The following is a 21007-nucleotide window of genomic DNA, read 5'->3' on the forward strand; positions in this document are numbered from 1 at the left end:
CTACTGCTCATAGAGCAGCTAAGCGGAGCTCATAGCTACTCTAATTGATCACGAGTAGCGCTAGCTATTCATTGAAATTGCTGTGAGCACCGTTCGTACATAAACCGGTAACTTTTCGTTAGGCAGGTGCAAATAATGGAGTTGGGTTTGAAGCAAATTCAAAGTGAATAGTGGTTGGGCCGAATATTTTTTTTTTTAATAATGTTGAATGGTTTCTGCGTTTTTCTCCACGCCTCTCACTACAGTTACACCACGCTTAAATAAAACTTGAGTTGAACTGGCGAAGGTTGTTCCCAAGCTTCTAATTGTCCACTTATGAGCTCTATTAAATTTAATCTAGCTATATTTATAGACTGTGGCCTCAAAAAGTCCAATAACTACATTGGGATGGCAAGTAAATGACAGATTCGTTCTAAAATTAAAATTATTAAGGAGCCCGGCCATACCTAATTAAGGGGATTTATAAATATTCCCGCTATCTTTTTTTTTTTTTTTTGACTCCTGAATTTAAAAAAAAGGCACAAATAATGAACACACGTTGTGAGAACACCGCTGCCTAACATATACCCTTGCATAATAGCCACAGATAAAGTTTTAAAATTTTACTGCAATTTAAATATATACGATCAAACATTTCCTCTTTTTTTTTTTTTTTTTCCTCTTGTTTCTCATTACATTATGCACGCGCGTGCGCCGTACCAGTTTGAAGATGCGGCGAAGCGAGTCGCGAGATCGCGGTGCCAGCTCCGCGGGTATTGCTTCTCCGCAGTGCGCCTGTTCTTGAGGGGAAGCGCACTCAAGGGGGCTAACCCGCCGTGATCAACATTTCGAAAAGTACGAATATCGCAGTTCCTTTCGAAGTGAATGTCAAATAGCGTATTATTTGAAACTACAATTCGACCATTCGAATATTCGCGCAGCCCTACTCTTCGCACATAGTACTTATGCATCCGAAAAACAACAACAACAACTCTACTCTCTTAAAGGGAAGCTACGGAGCTTCTTGGAAAAAATGAGTTAGAAGTGAATTCTGGTGTATTTTTACCCCCTGAACCCGAATACCCAAACCATTTGCTGCGTAAGTATTGTTAAACGCGAGAAAAACGCGAAAGACAGTCGCTGTCCGTGACGTCATCGACGGCTCTTTTGGCTGCCCAAGGCTAGGGAGGCGTGGCTTCAGCCCTATTTTGAAATTGCTCTCGTGGCTCTCCGGCGCGTCGCATTGAAATGTAATTTTGATATCTGTTATTCTAAAGGCCAAATGAACGCAATTCAAGCGTTTTTTCTCAAATGTAGAAGTGCCCCATCTTCCCTTTAATTTTCAGTGGCATCGCCAACGATGCCTTACGTGTGCCAGACACTTTTCAGATTCCCCTTCAAGAACAGCTCTCTTTTGGCGCAGAAATGGCGCATATTGTGCACAAATAGAGCCTTTGGAGCAGCATATAGCAGGTTATTCGTTCTGGCGCAGTTTGACGCAAATGACGCAGCAGTTCCACCGCTGCTGACCTGCTTGTAGTTGTTAACATCACACTGAGAAAAATCCTGATTCTTCCGTTTTCATTAGGACCCATACTAGCGAAAGAGCTGCATAAAAAACGCCAGGTAAGTAATATATCTGCTACGGAACAGTTCGTCTGATCACACCAATGTGGAACTTCTGTGCCATCAGAACTCCTCGAGACGTGTGCTGGCCTACACTTTGACCTTGATACACTCCACGTCGTCGCCGTGCGTGACTCGGCTTCGCAGTCTTTTCACCCTTCTCAAACATTGCGGAAGCCTCAACGGGTAGGCGTTCGCGCCCTCGTGCACTTCGAGCGTCGATCGAAGCTATGCACGGGGGCACCCTTCGCTTCCAAAATCCCGCAGAAAGGTGACCTTGATAATAAAGGTTTCGTCACTCGTCACTAACTTAATTTAACGTAGTCGCGTCGTCTGCTAGTAAGGCAAAACCGGTTGTGCAGCTCTATAACGGGTGTTTATCATCGCTTTATCGCACTGGGAGAAAAAGTCATCGTGATTAGACACGACAGGATGCTTACAAAAAGTTATGAACTTTTTTTTCATCAGACAAATTTTAATTTTACGTCAAGGCTCCATGCATTTGTCGGCCCTGGCAACGGTTTGTTCGAAGCACAGCGCCGTCTTATGACGTCATCACTTACGAGGCCAGTGCACCCTTTTTTGAGAAGGGCTCTGCCTTAGGTTCTGCCCATATGCAAGCCTTCCTCTCGCAGCGGCGAAAGCTCGAACTTCGGTTGGCGTCCGGAAAAGAACGGTTGCACTACCTCTTCTGCATCTTGCGCGCGGCTCGGGTCAGCTGCAGAGAAGGCAGAAAAGGTATCGCAGCTCCCATTTTATCCACCAACCGTAGTTGGAGTGTTAGCCACTTGGTGTCGCCTTTATGTGAACAAGGGTCCACTGCCGTATTGCGTCACCCAAGGATTTTATGTATTCGTCAAAATGTAATGCACAGCGAGCCTAACAAGCGCAATACAGTCATGTCTCGTTAGTACGGACTTATGGATATCCCGCTATCTGGACATCGGGGACAAACTGGAAAAATACATGCATCTTTGTCTCGGTAATATGAATAACATTGTGGACGATTTTTTTTTTTTTTTTTTTTTGAGGGGGGGGGGGGGGGGGACGGAGGTGTCCATATTAACGAGATTTTTATTGGCGTGGCGGGGACCGGAAGATTCCAACTTCTGAAAGCGTGCCAGTGTATTCCTGTTGCTGTGAGTTTACTAGTTTACTACTTGCCACCTAAAAATGATCATTTTTACTTAAAAACAAGCTTCTACAAAGAGTACTTGAGTGCCCCTTTAATGTCGTATCTCTTACGAGATTTGTCATCGAAGGAAAAAGCGAAGCTTTTGGCGTTTGGAACGTGTACGTCTTGATAAGATAACATTTATCTAATCTAAAATGCACCTCATATATCTTAATTAACCACATAAAGGAGAAAATTAGTAATGCTCCGCGAAGAGCCGGACTTGTTTTACTTCGGTTCTTGAGGTGAAAACAGGTATAGCTTGTTGCATCTGGGGCATAAGGAGGGAGGTCTTCCGGGGACAAAAACGAGAGTTTGGAATTTTGTACACTTTCAGTAGGTGGGGGGATCCTCTCTGTCAGTAATCCTTCGTGTAGGGTCCGGTTTATCTCCCTGTTTAGGGCGTCCATGAGCTCCATACCAAGGCAGCGCCACTTTTCTCGGCAGATGTTACGCTTTGTGCCAAAGGGGCGCCAGAGCTTTGACGATCTGTCTGTCCTCGAGGCAGTCTGGAAGCCACAGGAGCTTGATCTTCAGTTGTCGAGTGTTGGAGTCAAAGACAAGACCAGCGGCGTAAAACTTTCCATTTTCACGGGGGGGCGGGGGGGGGGGGGGGGGGGGAGGGGGGGTGCTGTGCGTTACCTTTTCACCAGAACTGGAGATTGAAGCTAACGAAAGCACGCTGGGGTTCCATTTCCAATGCAATTTGTCAATAAAGGCAACGTGGGCGTTATTTTTCTTACATGCCACTACGCTCGTTACATGGCGCGTACATGGTTGCATGGCCCGGGTCCAAGGAAGGCTCTGCCCCCCCCCCCCCCCCCCCCCCCCCCGGATCTCACCAGGGGGGGCACGAGCCCCGATGCCCCCCCGAAGTCTACGCCTATGGACAAGACACTTCTTGCCTTTCACGAGGAGCTCACGACAAAAGCAAAGTTTTTCCTTTGCAAGAACGTTGACGTGTTACCATCCACAGATGGCTCACTGAAATTGTCCGGTACCTCTGACATCTTTCAGGTCGATTCCATCCTTTAGAGCGTCTCGGAAGTCAGAGACCATGTAAGGCCTAGCGGTTATGTCGGGGTGGAGAAATACGGAATAAAGGACGCGAGTTATGCCGGTTGGCAGACGTGGAAGTATAACTTTGTACTCACTAGAGACGGCATTTGAAGATTCAAAGATAACTCGGCCACTGGCTGATGTTTGCACCAGAGAGCATATTTTCACAACCGTTCGAAACGGCGACTTCTCCTTTCGGGCCACGCAAGGCACGCTTGCGAGGCTTGGGAACGAGCGGGAATTTTTGTCTATATGTTTCGCTATCGCGTTCATCTCTTAAAGGCGCTCAGCAACGACTTTTTGACTGGTTTGTAATTGGCAGCAAACCTGAGCGCTTTGAACGAAGTAACTTATGAAGTGAAACTTTTCTTTTCTCGGATTTCGCTTCATTTTAAAAGTTATAGGCAAATTAAAATTACAAAAACAAGCAAAAAAAGGTTCGAGTTTCACCTAAGCACTTTTTATGAGTTGTGGTTGTGAAAGCATGACGAAAATAATCCCTGGAGAAGGGGAACAAGAGGGACAAAGGACAAACACAAATCTCCAAACACAGCTATAGGTGACTGGTAAGCGACCGAAAAAATCCGCCTGGTCCGGGTATCGAACCCGGGACTTCTCCATTACAAGTGGAGCGCTCTACCAACTGAGCTAACCAGGGCTTAGACGTCAGTAGAGCAAACGGGTTTTATCAGCCGCCACCAGTCTAACACCAACAAGGGTGAAGCTTGCGATTTAAGGTTATAATTATAATGCAATTAAATGCAAAGGTGCTCGCTTGCACCTTTGCATTTAGTTGCATTATAATTATGTGAAAGCATGAATGTATTTCTTGCACACGATCTCGTGAGGTGGCCGCGCCGCGCTCCGTAGTATGCTCGAACGGGCTCTCTCTGGGAGGCCCCGCGCCAACCAAACGCTTCCTTTTCTCGGCTCGCTCTGGCGCGGCTTTATCTGGCGCGGCCGCGCGGGCACGTAGCGCCATGGGGTGGCTCTCCTTGAAACTGACGCGCCTCGGCCAATGGGAGCCTCGTTCCTTGTAACTATGACGCGCGCTAGCCAATGCATCAGATTTCGGCTTCACTTGGAGAGGTGAATTTATTTGTCGTTTGGATCGGCTTTTTGAGCGGAGAGGCCGATTTATCTGTCCTTTGGCGCGGCTGATGACGTCGGCTCGCTCAATGGGACAGTTAATGATTTCGCATTAAAAATAGCTTCCTTCATGACGTCCTGGTCCAGGCTTGTGTGGCCGTCAAGCAGAGGAGGGGCTGCCGCAGTCCGTGTCGACGGCTCGAGAGGGCGCCACTAAAGCATGTAGTGGATAGGCTGGATGAAGCGGGCGGCCAGGGCGGTTCGCATTGCATTTGCTGCGCGACTAAACACTAATTCAGCATGACACTTTATTGGCCACAAACGACAGCAAACGCAGGGTAAATATCACTTCAGAACGGGAACCACTTCGCGCTGCCATACCGCTAGCCAAACCTTCTCGCTGACGGCCTTCGGAACGCTCGGAACCGGTCGGATCCTCCAGCCCATATGACCGCAGCGTACATCCGGGACCTTTCTACGCTCGCGGCTTCACAGCAGTCTGTGGCGCGCGTCGGCGCCTGATCCCACTACCCCTTTCTAGTATGCACCGCCTTTTCCATCGCTTGGTGGTATGTCGACGGGTCATTTCTTGTTTACGTACTTTCTAAACTGCATTCGTTTCTTTTCTGACCTAAAACACTGAACAGAAACTACTTTCATAAATAATTGAAACGGTTCGCGCCACTTATATTTTGTATTTCGACTAAAAGAGCTTTTAGCGGCTCTGACCAGTCGTAAGGCAGGAGCTGGCCAGGACCGACAACTTCACGATGTCGTCACATGCCGCGCGCGTTCGGTACCACGAGGCGTCCCCGTAGGTGGAGGAGACTTCCGCGTCGTCCGGGTTAAAATATGACGCACTGATATTTAGTTACTCTCTCCGCGCCCGCTGGGTTGCCCGAAACACAAGAGATGTGGAAACCGCAAAAAAAGGTAGACGCTTAAATAGGATTGCAGGGCCTCTTTAAAGGCAAAGCTTAAGCGTCGTTCAAATATTTCTAGCGAGCTGACCAGCGTCAGCGAGCAGGCGCACTGGAAATCCTGGAGAATCTATCCCCATCTCTTCCGCCATCCTGGAACTACCGCATGTTCGGAACTATACCGCACGCACGTACAGACGCACGCTCCAAACCTCGTAATGATACGGGGTGAAACTATCAGTTCTGATAGCAGCAGCTTCAGCGCTTGCTTTCGCTTTTCTGCAATGTGCGCGTCTTCCCTAATAGTAATTTCTCTTTTGTTTAGATTTTCTTTTTCTTGTTGAGATGTAAGTATTTTTAAGTTTCTCATAAGCTGAGCTGGCTCCTTTTCATCGACGGAAAGTGGGAACGAAAGGGCAATCCACAAGCCGAGCGGACCCTTTTTAACTCTACGAGTGTCGCATCGCCTTTTCAGACGGCTGTCGTGAGTGTTTATTCAGTACAGATAGGGTCATTATAAATGTTAGAAACGACTGCCATGCACGTGATAGTATAGGTAGAAGGCGTGAACAACCTGTGATTACCAGGAGGCGCTACCAGAGCAAAAGCACTCGCGCCGCAGAACCCAGAGGTCCTGGGTTCAATCCCCATTCCCCCTGCCCGTACCGATCTGAATGAGCATTGTGTCGGAGTGCGGTCATGTATCACAGCTGCGTGGTGTACGTTAAAGACCCCAGGCTAGCGGTTGTACGGCACTGGCTAAATTGCTCATCTACACCTGACACACCAGACGGCCACGATGAAGGCTCAAAATACAAACGGGTCTTGCAAGGTTGTGATAAAAAAAAATTACAAATCCTAAAGAGTAATGTTAACCTCTTTCTTTTGACGCACCATAAGCGTTATTGTTAGTCTTTCCACCGTTATCCGTATTCTTTGTTATTGCCTCAAATAAAAAGAAAGTAGTTTTGAACGAGCCTCGCCAGGATACGTGAAAATGCGGCGATAGGTTCACGCGTGGACGAGCGGGACTGATCGACCACTCGCCCACGCGTGAACCCATCGCTCGCAAGTGGCTGACAAACCGAACCTTGCTGACCATGACAGCAAGGATCGGTAGTGCCATGGCGTTTACCGAACCTTGCTGAACATGTTCGAACGAGAGACGGCGCTTGCCTGCCACTCGCGAGTGATGGGCTGCTTGTCAGAAAAAAAGGTGATCAAATTTCCCGACACCTACCGTTAGCACCGAACGACAGATGCATCTGTCGCTCGGCGCCAACGGTGAGTGTCGCGAATTGGATCACTTTTTTAATACGCAAATCGCCCGCGCATAAATGTTATTTCGTTTTTATTTTTTAGGAAGTTTAAAGTTCGTTGATTGCCAGTTATGGCCACACAACAAGGATCTCAAAACGTACTTTAGTGCCCATTTAAGCTGAAATGAACTATATTAGGAGTCACCTAAGTTCATCATATGTATACATCAAAACGAAATCTAAGTAGATGGTTTGTCTACTATAGCGTCGGCGAAAGCTGACGCTAGAAGTAGGCAAACACTCCACCAGACAGAGGAAAAAAAAAATTAAAAGAAGATCCATTGGTTGACTGGATCCTTAGGCAACGCGTTAGCATGACCCCTGCGAAACGTAACACACGTCCTCCTTTGGGAAACCCTAACGCTGATTCTTTCACTTTTCTGTTTTGACTTTCTCTTTTTGGCTTCGTTACGGGATCAGTGCTAGTGTTTCCCAAAGGGGCACGCGTGCGGTGTCTTCCAACTGTCATACCTAACGCATTCACTAAAGGATCCACCAATGGATCTTCCTTTAAATGTTTTCCGGCTTTGGGGGGCTTCTCTCGCTAGGCGCTGCTTCCGCTCGTGTGTCTCGTTCGCCCGCCCCTTGCACGCTTAGCAGCGGCATCCGCTGCTGGACGCTGCTTCGCTCTTCTCCGGTTTCGGCCGCCCGTCTCCTTCGTTCACAATCCATCTTTTTCCGCCTACTTGGACCAGCGCCAGTACATGGTTCACACTCCATTTTGTAGAACCAACCAAGGCACACGCGCTCCGCGCACCTGCAAGTTCAGTCTCGTCCCAACATCCGCCCGCGCATTGGCTTCCGCCTCGTGACGTCGCATCCCTCTTTCCTTTTCTCTACTCGGCGCGCTTCCCTTTCTACTGTTTCTTCCATAGACGTATGCCGTCAGTTTTTCCCTCTCATGTGGCTACTAATGCTAACGCATTAATAAAAGTATGCGCTTTTCATCGTGGAAAAATGCTGAATCACTCAGTCTACATTTAGAGAAATGTCCCAATGTGGCAACAATAAATAAAATAAAAAAAGAAAGTGCCCTTTTCAATTTACTTTTTGGTGGTCTTTGCAGGTGCTCGTTTCCATTTTATTTTCATCCCTTGTGGATACGTTTTATCCGCACGACTTATAAATATGGAATTTAGAATAACGGTTTCATCTATTCCCGTATCTTCCTTCGTATCCTCCTGCGACTGGAAACAATCAGCTCCATTGCTAGCAGCTGTTACATGCGCTAAGAAACAAATTACAAGCAGTGTGTATGAATCGTATGCGCCGTCAAACTGAGAGAAAAAGGGAGGGCGAGAACGCGCGAGGACGTTAGAAAGCCGAGCGATTAGTGGGTAGAGCTAAAACTAGCATGCCTTCGTCCCCACTGCATTCGTAGAACGCGCTCGAAGGCGAGAGCCAAACACCGGGCGCCGGCGTTCGACGTGCTAACGCGTTTCACGAGTGCAATGGAGACAAACTATACCGTGCATATACCTTTTCTATACTCCCAAAGTTTGGCAGTTCGACGACGGAGCCATAGAGTGCCACGTCGCAGATTTAGAGCGCGAGGATCGGGTAGCGCAGAGCATTTCTCGAGGAACCTGCACGTCAACGCACAGCTTTTGCAGCGGCGAGGACCCGAAACATGGTTTTCAAACCCGACGAGAAAAATAAAGCGGTAGCGCGAGGAACGCGAGGAGAACGCGCGGACATTTCACTGCTCGGGAGAAGTGTGTTTCGGCGTCTCGCCGCAGCGGGGCGCCCGTCACCTGGCTCTCCTCTCATCCGTTGTCTGCCGCTCTACCTTTTCAATTTCGGCGGCCGCGTCTCATGGCGATCTGCCAGGCTTTGTCAGTATAGAGGAGGCTATGCACCGCGAGACCGTAGAGTTATTAAAATGTACGCTAGAGGTTCAACTGGCGCTAGTGTCTATGCGACTTCCGGGACGCAAATCGAAGCAGACAGCAACCAGTCTACTTTTGGGGTGCTTTTGTGCATTCCTATAAGAAAACGCGCGTGAATTTGGTGTCTTCGCCGAAAAATAACAAGGATCCCTTTTGTTATTTCGGTCGTACCGAGTAGTACATGTATACCTTTATTAACATTGTAAAAGTGCAATTTCTTTAGTTACAGCGTTTGTCTTTACCGTTGAACGACGTTAAACTTTGCTATATGTCAGGCGCAAACCTCTGTACCATAGCAGGTTTGTAAAAGCGAGTGACGATTCTAAGCAAAATAACAATCGAAAGGAATGTAGAGTGTGTTCAAGGTTCGTGAGCATTCCGGTGGCGCTTATATGTTGCTGATATGCCCGTCCTTTCACTCTATAAAAATAACCCCGTCGTGCATCTATCTTTACGAGCGGTTAAATACATGCAAAACGTAAAGAATAACGTAGGTGCTCCATAAAAGGTGCGTCTTTTGTTGTTCATTCCCGGGCAGCTTTTATCCGGCACCTGTCCTCTGGCTTCTCTCTATTCTCAAAATTTTGACCGTGGGGGTGATGTAATTTGAACGCATGCAGAACCAGCATCTCAGCGCATACTCAGGAGCGGAAAGAATAAAGCGCGAGACACATTCGCGAAAAACCCATCCGATCCGACGTCCGATCCGGCAGTACGACTGCCTGATCCGAAAAATTTGGTCGCTTCAAGCGCGAGACACATGCGCGAAAAATCCATCCGATCCAACGTCCGATCCGGCAGTACGACTGCCTGATCCGAAAAATTTGGTCGCTTCAGGCGTCGGATCGGCGATCCGACGTGCGTCCAACGCGCCAGATAGTTTCGCACGACGGACGGATTGTCGGATGCGTCCAGCCAATGACAGCACAGCTAGCGCGAACGTCATGATGACGTACTGGGTCTGGCGGGACGAATAAGAAAACGGGACGGGCGACGGGAAGCCGGACGCGTGGAGATGCCGCTGACCCATTCGAAATAGATGGCCGCGGCGGGAGGCACTCACTTGATCGAATGACGTTTTAGCGAACGCCCACGTTTCATCGAATGACACTTTAGCGAATAGTCGGACGCCGCGAAGCGGCGTTTTCGGGTGGGCCAAGTGAGTTCATATTTTTGTAATGAGTTGCCGCAGACTGTCGCCGCGAAGCGGCGTAAAGCGCAGCGCGACGGATGGGTTAACGCGCGCCCCCGTTATTCGCTAAAACGACCATTCGCTCAAATGTCGCCGTTCGCTAAAATGTCATTCGCTCTTGTGATATGGACCCGACCAGAGGTCCATGAACGCGAACCTCCGCTGGAGTGCTTGGATCTCCTGGGCGGAGCCAAAGGGATCGTCGTGTCGCATGCAAGGTCGGAAGCATGTCTCAAACTGTCGCGTGCGGCGATTCGGAGCGGCGTTCGGACTGTCGGATCGGACGTCAGATCGGACGATTCTGCCGTCCATGTGTCTTAATTATTGCACATTGAACTATATTACGTGGCCTTCAATTTATTTTGATCGTCCGCATGCACAAGGTCTACGAAAACTCCCTGGTAGGGAGTTTTCGTAGACCGCGCAGCCCCCTCCGCTAAGCATTCCGCAACGAAGTTGCTACTCCGCCTGCGCGCCGATAGCCTTGACTGTGGAGTTCCCGCTATCGTAGCGGGTTGCGGAGGGCCTTGCGGGACGGCGAAAACGATCTACGAAAAGTCCCTACTGACGCTGTGTTACTGCGTAGTGCTTTTCCTGGAGCTGTAAACTCGCCAAACACGACGTTGGGGCCGAAGTTCACGGAGCGCACCGGTTGGATTATCCCGACGATGACTTCGCGCTTTTTTCGCCAGCGTCCAATCGGCGTGCTCCGCGAACTTTCCGCTCCAACTTTGTGTTTGATGAGTTTAGGGCCCCAGATGACCTTCGTTCGGCACGTATATATATCCCACACGCTGGAAAGCGCCGACGCCGTGTTCGCGCTAACAATGCCCAAAACAGTGCACTTAAATACATAGTGTAAACAACTTAATTTTCGCAAGGATCTAATTTTCGTGAATCGCCTACAATTCGCGAAAAATAGGTCCCGCGAAAAATTCCGGTAAAATGTAAACACATTGGAATCTCTACTGAGATTCCACCGCGTCGCGAAAGTTAGAACCCGCGAAGTAATCCAAAACTTCAGCTTTTACATAAATCGCGAAATAATGAACCCGCGAAAAATAAGTCGTTTACAGTATACCAAGCCGTTTGCCACGAATTTGAAATAAGAACGCCGGAAGTGGCCAATTCTTTCGTCTGCGCGACTGAGAAACGCATGAATTATTCGTGATATTTGGTCTTATAATCGATCGCGGGGAGAATATGCACTCGCCTTTTCCCCCCTAGAAATGCATTACCGGAAGTCTATTTCCGACTGATTGCTGTCTGCTTCATATGCGTGACACAAACGCATGCAGCGCGATAAAATAGACGCGTGAAAATGTACTGGAATGCGTTAACAGTGATGTCAAAATCATGGAAATGGATGCGCCAATAAAAAATAAATTACGAAACCAGACAAAATAGTACGGTGGAAGTGATTGGTATGCTTTTTAATGGTGTGTTATTATTGGACAAATAAAATGATTGACGTAAGCATAACGGTATTTGCACTGCGTGTGATCTATTTATAACTTAAAAATTTAGTGTGAAATAAAAAAAATATATATATATATATATTTCGATTATTTTATTAATAGTGCCGTCTCGTCATCTTTATATGAATTTATATTTCACTCTCAGGTTTTGTACACAGCCAAGAGAAAATCAAAGTACACTCATTTACCTTAAAGGGGTCATGAAACGCTTTTCCAGCAACCGGACAGAACCATTGTACCCCTAGAAGATTAGCCCGTCGCTCAAAATTCAGACAAAAGTACTTTCCCCACCTCGTTCATTCCGAAGCTGACAGTGCTGTTGAAGCTACGTGCTCGTTGGGCCAGCCACACTTGCTACGTGAGCGTGGTAAATGTGGCTGCAGAGAATGAAGTCAGGTGATGAAAGGGAGGCGGCTGATTGGACCGGCAAGCGCGTAGCTTCCACCGCAATGTCAGCTTAGGGGTGAAGGGAATAAGGGAGGTCCTGTATCGTGTGACGTCAGTTTGGACTCGATGACGCGCTTTTGGGACCGCGGATGTATCACAGTGAAAAGGCAGAGAGGTTGCGAAGGGGAGGAGGTACGAAATAGTCCGTTCCGTTTTCAAATTTTCGAACTGAAAGTCAGGCTTTTGACTTTCTACCTTTTTTCTTTTGGCCCACTGAACGATGTTCTATTAGTAAAATCCCAATCTAAAATGATTTATCCCAACCCAAAAATCGTTTCATGGGCCCTTTAACGTCAAAGAAGCGTTGTTTTTGTTGTTTGCTGTTTCCGCACTTACGAAACTTTTTATCTTTACTTTTCAGCTTCAATCGCGCAATAAAAATGACTTCTTGGAAGAATAACGCAAGTTTATGAAATCATATGCTCTATTTCGCTTTCAAAAATATTTTGACGGCTCTCGCCAATCGGAAAATTCATGGCTATGACGTCACGAGCCGCGCGCGTTCAACACTGAAGCGTGTTCGAAATAAACTTTGCAGCTGAGTTTGAGACGTTGCCTCCTCTTTTACTACCTTCTGTTGTGTTCTCTTTTCTGCCCCAGTCTCAGGTTTACAATCATGTTCAACTTACACCAGCTCGCCTGCACTCTGACTATTTTTTCGTTCAACACTGCTTGGCGCCACCGTACAGACAAAGGTTTTTTTTTTTTTTTTTGCATGGGCGAATTAAAATATTATACATTATATTTTGCGATTTATACCAGTTCTCTTATGTCGTGCAAACCCCAAAAGGCGTATATAACCCAAAGAGACCAAACATTCGAAAATCGTTGTAGTGGCCCTTTAATAATACCATAATATCTCGAACTTAATTTTTACGAGCACGTCATTCTTACGCATTCGTGACAAGATGACGTGCACTTAGGCGGGAGATATCGGAATCTTGATTTCATTCCGCGCCAACTTCGCACGGCCTAGGACATGGGTTTCGTTTGATTGGGGTTTATTTTCCTTCGAAATCAGGGGTGCTTTATCACGGTTTACCGGTATCAAACATGCAAGCCGCTCGTCCGCTCCCATTTTTCGTCTGCTGCGTACTTTTCGTCGCCGGTTAGCGCGCGTGCTCCCCTGGTGACCTTGGACGCTCCGTGCTAACGGCGCGCTGATGGACACGCAGCGCTATGGGGTGAGCGGTCGTGGAAACTGACGAGCGCAGCGGCCAATGGGAGACCCGTCGACGCGCGCCAGCCAATGGAACCGAAGGAAACTAGGTGCCGTTTTCGCGCTTCAGATTGATGACGTGAGCTCGCTCCATGACAGTTAATGCTTTCGCATTAAAAAACAATACGATGATGGAATTTTTTAATCCTCGGTTAAGCATGAGTATACCAAATACGTCTAAATCGCCCCTTCCCCGTACCGGCAAGAAAAGGGAACAAAATACGATGTGTGATTCCGAAGTAACTGAAGCCTTGCTAACAGTTCGTCGGGGCTGTCTTCGAGTCAACGCAAAATGAGGATGTAGACAAATGTTATCTTCCCGCGAAGCTTGTAATTTTTCACATTCGGAGACGTCTCCGCCGATTCGGGGAGGGGTTTATCGTTTTTTTTTTTCCGATTTCGAGAAAAACCGGCTCCGCGTTAACTTTCGGGGTTTATCGGTATTCTCCAAAAACGCGGAACCCTGACCTATGAGGCAACGCCAACGCCCGCAGACGCGCTCGAACAATGCAGGCTTCAGCTACACGGCGCTTGGATGGTTGCATAAGAAAAACGCTGGCCTCACGAGCGACTCTACACCTAGTCACCGGCACTAAATACAATATATATATATATACATTAATCCCTAAAGTAGTTTCAGGTTGCGGTGACTTCAAAACGACGCCTAGCTATGATTGGCTTGAAAGGATAGTGGGAAGACCTCGACGCTAGATCGCCTTTGAGGTCTACCTACTATTTTTCTTTTTTCTCGATCAGCCGATCAGAGTTCCGCGTTCTAACATCATTGCAACCCCCTGCGCAAGAAGTAGACGAACGTTGCACGCCGCATTATCCGACGAAATGTTTCTCCAAAAGCTTTTACACCAGCATGAGTGGCAAAATAAGACCCCCAAAATAAGTTCGCATATTTGATTTTTAGGAAGTCCCGGGCACTATTTTAGTACGACTCAATTAACCGAGTATTCCGTCACCATAGCGGTTTTAACACATGAGCAGAAAAACAAGCGATCCGTAGTGTAAAAGCGATATAAATTTGAAGCTTACCATTTTCGCTGTGCTCCATAAGGAGTGATGTATTCGATGGTCGGCTCTGGCACCGTGCAGAAGCGAACACAACTCGCACAAAACCCGGGAATCAAATCCGATCGACTGTTCCCATTCAGTCGTGGCCACACAGGTGCAGGTTTGACCACCTTCTAAGCGAAACGGAATTTTTTTTATTTTTTTCTGCCCCACCGTTTTTATTTTTGCCGAGGCTCTTTCACCGAATCCACATTTTTCCCCGCAGAAGTGGCGCCCCGTGTCGGAGGGATTATCTTGGGTGGAATAAAAAAAAAAACGTCAACAAAAAAAAAAAAAAAAAAAAAAAAAAGTTTTTTTCTTTTGTGCTAATTTTGAGGTGAAGATGAGCCACCCATGGACACAAAGGCGATGTTTCCGGAGCTGAATCCAGGTCGCCGTCGCGAATTAGTGGGCCTAACAGGATCTAGGGTCCTAGCGCGCTCGTTGCACGCCCACACCTCTTCCACGCGTCAAGCCCACACGTGCGTTTCGTACTCTCGAACCGGAAAGCTGCAACAAAAGGTAATCTGTCGCTTTCCCCCACTTACAAGCGCTAATGGTCACAGCAAAAGTAGATACCCTGACCAATATACCGCTAGAAGACAAGGCCGGATCATGACGTCATCAAGGTAGGCTACGCTACGTAGATCCACTAATGGTGACGGTGGGGCAGAGGTGTGGATCAGGCCTTGTCAATCGTATTTCCGTCACGCTCAAATCTGCTTATTTTCTACGGTCTCTCCTCTTCGGTTCGGGATAGGCGAGGCTTAATCGTCTTAGGTCGGCCGAAGGCCCTCCAGGGAAACGACGGTGAAGGTCGACTACTACAGTACAGTACGCGCTGCACCAACACGGGATGGGTTTTCCTAGGGTGCCTTCATGTGCGCTTCGCAAGCGCACATGAAGGCTCCCAAGGTTTTCCCACCTCTTTTCACTTTAGCAGAGAGTAGGCGACCTTCTCACCAACGTTCGCTCTGCTAAAGAGGAAAGAGTTGGGAGGAGCTTCTTCCACTTCACTCTTGACCTGTCACTCAGGCGCGCGGCTGCTTCATAGCGCTGCCAACGCTCACGTCGAACGGCCAGACTTTTCATGTAGCACTACTGAATTTGGAAACAACGAAACAGTGACTAAAGTCACTTATACGACTCCGGAATAATATCCGTGTCTACGCTCAGATGCCCCCCCCCCCCCCCCTCCTCCTCCCCTTTACAAACACCTGCGTGTCCAGTTTTCTAGATCGAGGCTGGTTTCAAACTCATTCGATTGGGGGGGGGGGGGGGGGGGGGGGGGGTCAGGGGTCAGGGTCAGGGTCAGATATTCCACCCCCGAAAGGACGAGGGCCAAGGATGGGGGGGGGTCAGATATCCCACCCCCGAAAGGACGAGGGCCAAGGATGGGGGGGGGGGGGGGGGGTAATATTTTGCTATGATGGGACAGAGGTATTAACGAACAAACAGCAGTGGTGTGCTTAGTTGCAAAGCAGCTGACTGTCCCAGCGACACCTCAAATATTACTTACAAGGAACCTTGTACTGTCTGCTTTTTGTAAGCTCACAGTTTTGCCGTCTTTAGCTTTCATTTGCACGTACGACTACTTTGGGCCCCCCCATGATGTAATAAAATTTAAAACACCACAGCACTGACAGTTTTAATAGAACGAGAGCAAGCACACCGTCGTTCCCTTGTCAAACAATTCACTAGGTTCAACAGGTTTAAACGTTTATACCCTCCTAGTGATTTTTTATAACAGCATTATAAGGATTTTTTTTTTTTCGCTCTTGTATGGCAGCTAGAAGACCAAGCTCATAGCTTTATTTTTGTTAGTTTCTTCTAATCAAGACTTCATGCAGCCGTGGTGCTTCCTTGGGCAAGAGCTCGCGCTTGCAGCCTACTGGTGGTATTGACATTCAGGTTGATTTAGACAAGAAAAGAATAAAGAGCCAATATTTAGAAGAAACAATACTCCGTCAAAACGATAAACAGAATAGCGCAAAATGCGTGAACACGTTAAAGAAGCTGAGTTTCTTCTTATGCAGAAATAAATTGACGATATAAAACTATTATTCAGCGGCGGGATGCTTGTGGGCCCCCGCCAAAACGTCGCAGGCCGCGTGTTTGAGACCCCTGTCCTAAAGGTATGCAACACATTTTGTTCAGTGCACAGGGAAAAATTAACATACAATGTGCTATTTTCGAGACATGTACACTGACGAACTGGTATGTATTCTTTTTTTTCTTTTTTTTTTTTTATAATTACACACGTACGAAGGGAAAATATCGTCAAATCAAGTTGCAAACTTTCCACTTAAGTTATCTCACTACGATAATTACGACTGGACGCTGTGGCCTGTTTTTGTTTTTCGCCTTCCGTTTATTTATTTATTCTATTTTCGTCCAGGGTCAGAAAATTTTTGGTTTTCATTTGAAATCAATAAAAAAAAAAAAAAAGATTAAAACGGCTGCCATGACAACTTGCGTAATCTCCAGGCCCAAAATGAAGATCGGGCGTTCGCTACCAGTTGGGAAACGTCTTGTCCGTCCTCGTCTTCCATGTTCTTCCCCTATTTAGTAAAAGCAGTCCGGGTCCTCGCGGAACATTACCAATTTCCCCCTTTATGTGAAGAATGCGCCCCGGTTTAGACGGGACAGGTCCCGCTTTTCCGGCCGTGGTCCCACTGTCCCGCCAGCGTGCTTGTGGGACGACGTTCCGTCTTGCTTCAGCTCCCCCGAACCGCGACTATGCGGTTAAACTAAAGGATCGCACCAGTGAGAGGTTGGTTTTTCTGATCAAGGAACAAGATATGCTCGACAGAGAAGATGCTGAAGGTTAATTTGCGTATGACATGTGCACAGTACTATGGACAACAATCCATTCATACTGAAGAAATATTCCAACCAAATCTATTAGATGTGCATGCCAGACAGTATGCAAAAGTGCAAGGAAAAAGAAATGCGCACGGAGTATACCAAATAATAAAAAGGTACGATCTGTTACCGAAATTTAAACTTTTAGTCTCGCAACACAATACACACACACACACACACACACACACACGTATATATATATGGGTGGTTTCATCTCAAATCGTGCAGGCAAAAAGGGTCGAATTTTTAATTTCGATGAAAAAAATATATGTTATGGCGCCGTTTCTAAAACCGCAGTCGACACAAACCGCAAGTTCGTCGGATTTTTTGTTCTCGACTTATGAATTTTTAAAGAGGCCCCGGCGAAAAGCAGTGTTTTTCACACCCGTCGTGGGTCGGATGTTTCGCTTGATCTCCCGCCATGAATTTTCAGTCCACATTATATTATCTTTTTTGAAGCACTCTGTGGACATATTTAAAAGGCTCCAATACCATGAAATAATTTTAGGCCTTTTGCTTTTTTTTCTGTAAAAATGTCAAAAACGCCTCCTCGGTCAATTGTTGACGAACTTTGACAATTAATTACTGGCGATCTACTTGAGTTACACCGATATTTTTTATGTCCACGGAGAGTCCAAAACACGCTCTTTATGTTTATTATAAAATGACTCGGCTGTACAAATTATCCTTTGTGGTACGTTTACGTTAATATCATGCAAAAACCAAAAACTACCATTTTTGAAACTGATTTTCTCAAAAAAACCATTTTTTATTTTTTTTATTTTTTGTTCAAATGTAGATATGATAGTTGTCTACACGAAAATTAAGCCTAGAAAGTGTATATTTTGTTTGTATGTTCTACATTTAAGCATCAATATCGTACAAAAACGTGTTTTTACGGCTCGAAATGGACTTGCGAATTGCGCGTCTTCACAAGCTTGGAAATAGTTTTTTTCTTTTTTTCAACGTTCCCACATAAAAATGAAATGCAGTATTTCCACCCTAATATATTTATTGATTATTTAAATTTTATTATAGGCGGCAAGCTACATCGGAGGTGTTCCAAAAAGAGAAAGCAACACTTCTTAACAGACCAGCAGGTGTCGTAAATTTTTAACGTGTAGGAGTCGGCAGACGTCTTATTGATTCGGGGCCCTCATTGGCCTGCATGAACGTCCCGCCCTTTCGGAGCCAGCAGATGACCACGACCTTTCGCGCTCGTTGTGTTAGATGGGACGGCCCGTGACAGTAAAGCGAGCAGCGCACCCTGTGTCACGAGGAGTGAAATGGTACGATTCTGTCGTAGACGCGGCGAACAGTGACAGCCACCCAGGAGGAGTCAGTCAGAGTATTGCACAAGGGAAAGCAAAGGAATCGTTGCCTGAAAGGATGAGGACACCACGGCCTTATAATGTCGACGGTCAACAACTGTTCTGCCAGCCAAAACAACGCCGCGTGCGCGCTAAAACCGGCGGCGCGGGACAGAAATCCCGCAGACGCACATACGAAGATGGCCGGTTTCGTTAGGGATGTGGGGAAATTTGAAACCAGCCATCCGTGCATGCGTGAAACGATACCGCCTGTTTGCCCTAGCTTCGAGCGCCCTATCCTTACCTTGAAAATGCCGTGCTCTCTCTCTCTCTCTCCGGGGAGATCCGATAGCACCGAAGAGTTATCTATTAAACTTGAGGAAGAAAACGAGAAGGGAGTGTTTAAGTTTAATTATCCCCACCAACCCGCTCGTTCTGTCCTTATAAAGGGTTATCTCTTTTGGAAACAGCAAAGCCCGGAGACTGACATTAAAACGAGCGTGTTGGTAAATATACTTGTGTTAGTATTCTGCCCGGAGACTAGTTGGGTCGAAGTCAGCCTCCTTGTCAACTATAACCGTTTGTGAAGAGTGGGCTTCTCCCGAGATGAAACGTTATCGCCGGCTGACGTGTCCTTTTGAAAAAGGGAAGGGGAAAGAGAAAGTTTGAGTAACTGCAGAAACTACCTCGAAAGCTCCTCTCCCGATATGAAGCTTGAAGCATAGTCTCGGTTACCTTCTCGCGCATCGCCTGCTCGAATCTATTCTTCACTTTCTTTCGTACAGCCACTGTTCCGCACAGCCGTCGTGGATGTGCGTAATAGAGGGAGGAACGGATTCGAGCATCATCTGGACGCCGTCATCCTGCCAGACTTCAATGTCGTGGGACCGACTCGTGCGTGTTTCTTCGCCCCGCTGAACTTTGTTTCTCGGGTGCGGTTTTTTCTGAACTTTTTTTTTTTTTTTAATGTTTTCATACTAACTGTTTGTTAGCACTGTTCAGTTGTTGGGTTTACTTCGTGATGGCGTAGCGGCGTGGCGGTGATGTAGAGAGCGTGTTCGCACGCATTTGGTTGCGTCCCGTTTAGGGAATGCCCGGAGGAGTTGGTTTTTGTTCTTGCCATGTGCGGCTGAGTTTTTCCGTCTTTATTAAATTATTGATTTTTTTTTTTTGTTTTACCTTTACGTGCCGTCGACTTCTTTGTCTGACTCTCCACCAGGCGTGGACCAATCGCCTTGCCACCGCTCGAACCTAAATACTTTTTTTTTTACGCAATTTTTGTTTAGATCGGCGTTGGGCAATTTAATTCCTATTTATTTATTTTTATTTCCTACCCCTCTCCATGACACACTCTCTGTGTGTTTCGGACCGTTTCTGTGTCACCACTTTTGTGTATTACGGAAGTGAAAGGACATTCCCTGGTGACCTGTGCGATGTGCGGTGAACAATCCCCAGTGTTTGGTTTCGTAAAGAATTGTATATAATATATCGACGATGTGGTGACTTTCTTTGTCTTAGTAATATGACAGCTAATAGCTAGTCGTGCTAGTTTACTTTGAAAGGTTTATAAATCGAAACAATACAACGTCTGTGCCTTTTGATTATTGAAAGTCTACTAGGCCTGCTGATTTGGTTAAATATGTATCTCATGGTTCCCGCTCTTATCAAAACATACATAAATATTCAATACCACAAAATCCGTTTATAATTGATTACAAAATGCTGAAGAAAATTCAAGAAAACGTTTTCACAATTCATAGAGACGCATGGGTCGCTAAGTCTGACTTAGGTCTTGCAAAACAAAGGCGTCTTTTTCCGATATTGAGGCCTAAATATAAAACATGCAAACAAAATATACACTTTCTAGGCTTGATTTTCGTGTAGACAACTATCATATCTACATTTGAACAAAAAATAAAAAAAATAAAAAATGGGTTTTTTGAGAAAATCAGTTTCAAAAATGGTAGTTTTTGGTTTTTGCATGATATTAACGTAAACGTACCACAAAGGATAATTTGTACAGCCGAGTCATTTTATAATAAACATAAAGAGCGTGTTTTAGACTCTCCGTGGACATAAAAAATATCGGTGTAACTCAAGTAGATCGCCAGTAATTAATTGTCAAAGTTCGTCAACAATTGACCGAGGAGGCGTTTTTGACATTTTTACAGAAAAAAAGCAAAAGGCCTAAAATTATTTCATGGTATTGGAGCCTTTTAAATATGTCCACAGAGTGCTTCAAAAAAGATAATATAATGTGGACTGAAAATTCATGGCGGGAGATCAAGCGAAACATCCGACCCACGACGGGTGTGAAAAACACTGCTTTTCGCCGGGGCCTCTTTAAAAATTCATAAGTCGAGAACAAAAAATCCGACG

This window comes from Ixodes scapularis, unplaced genomic scaffold, assembly GCF_016920785.2.
Source record: "Ixodes scapularis isolate PalLabHiFi unplaced genomic scaffold, ASM1692078v2 PGA_scaffold10__122_contigs__length_95168666, whole genome shotgun sequence".
Classification (NCBI taxonomy): domain Eukaryota; kingdom Metazoa; phylum Arthropoda; class Arachnida; order Ixodida; family Ixodidae; genus Ixodes; species Ixodes scapularis.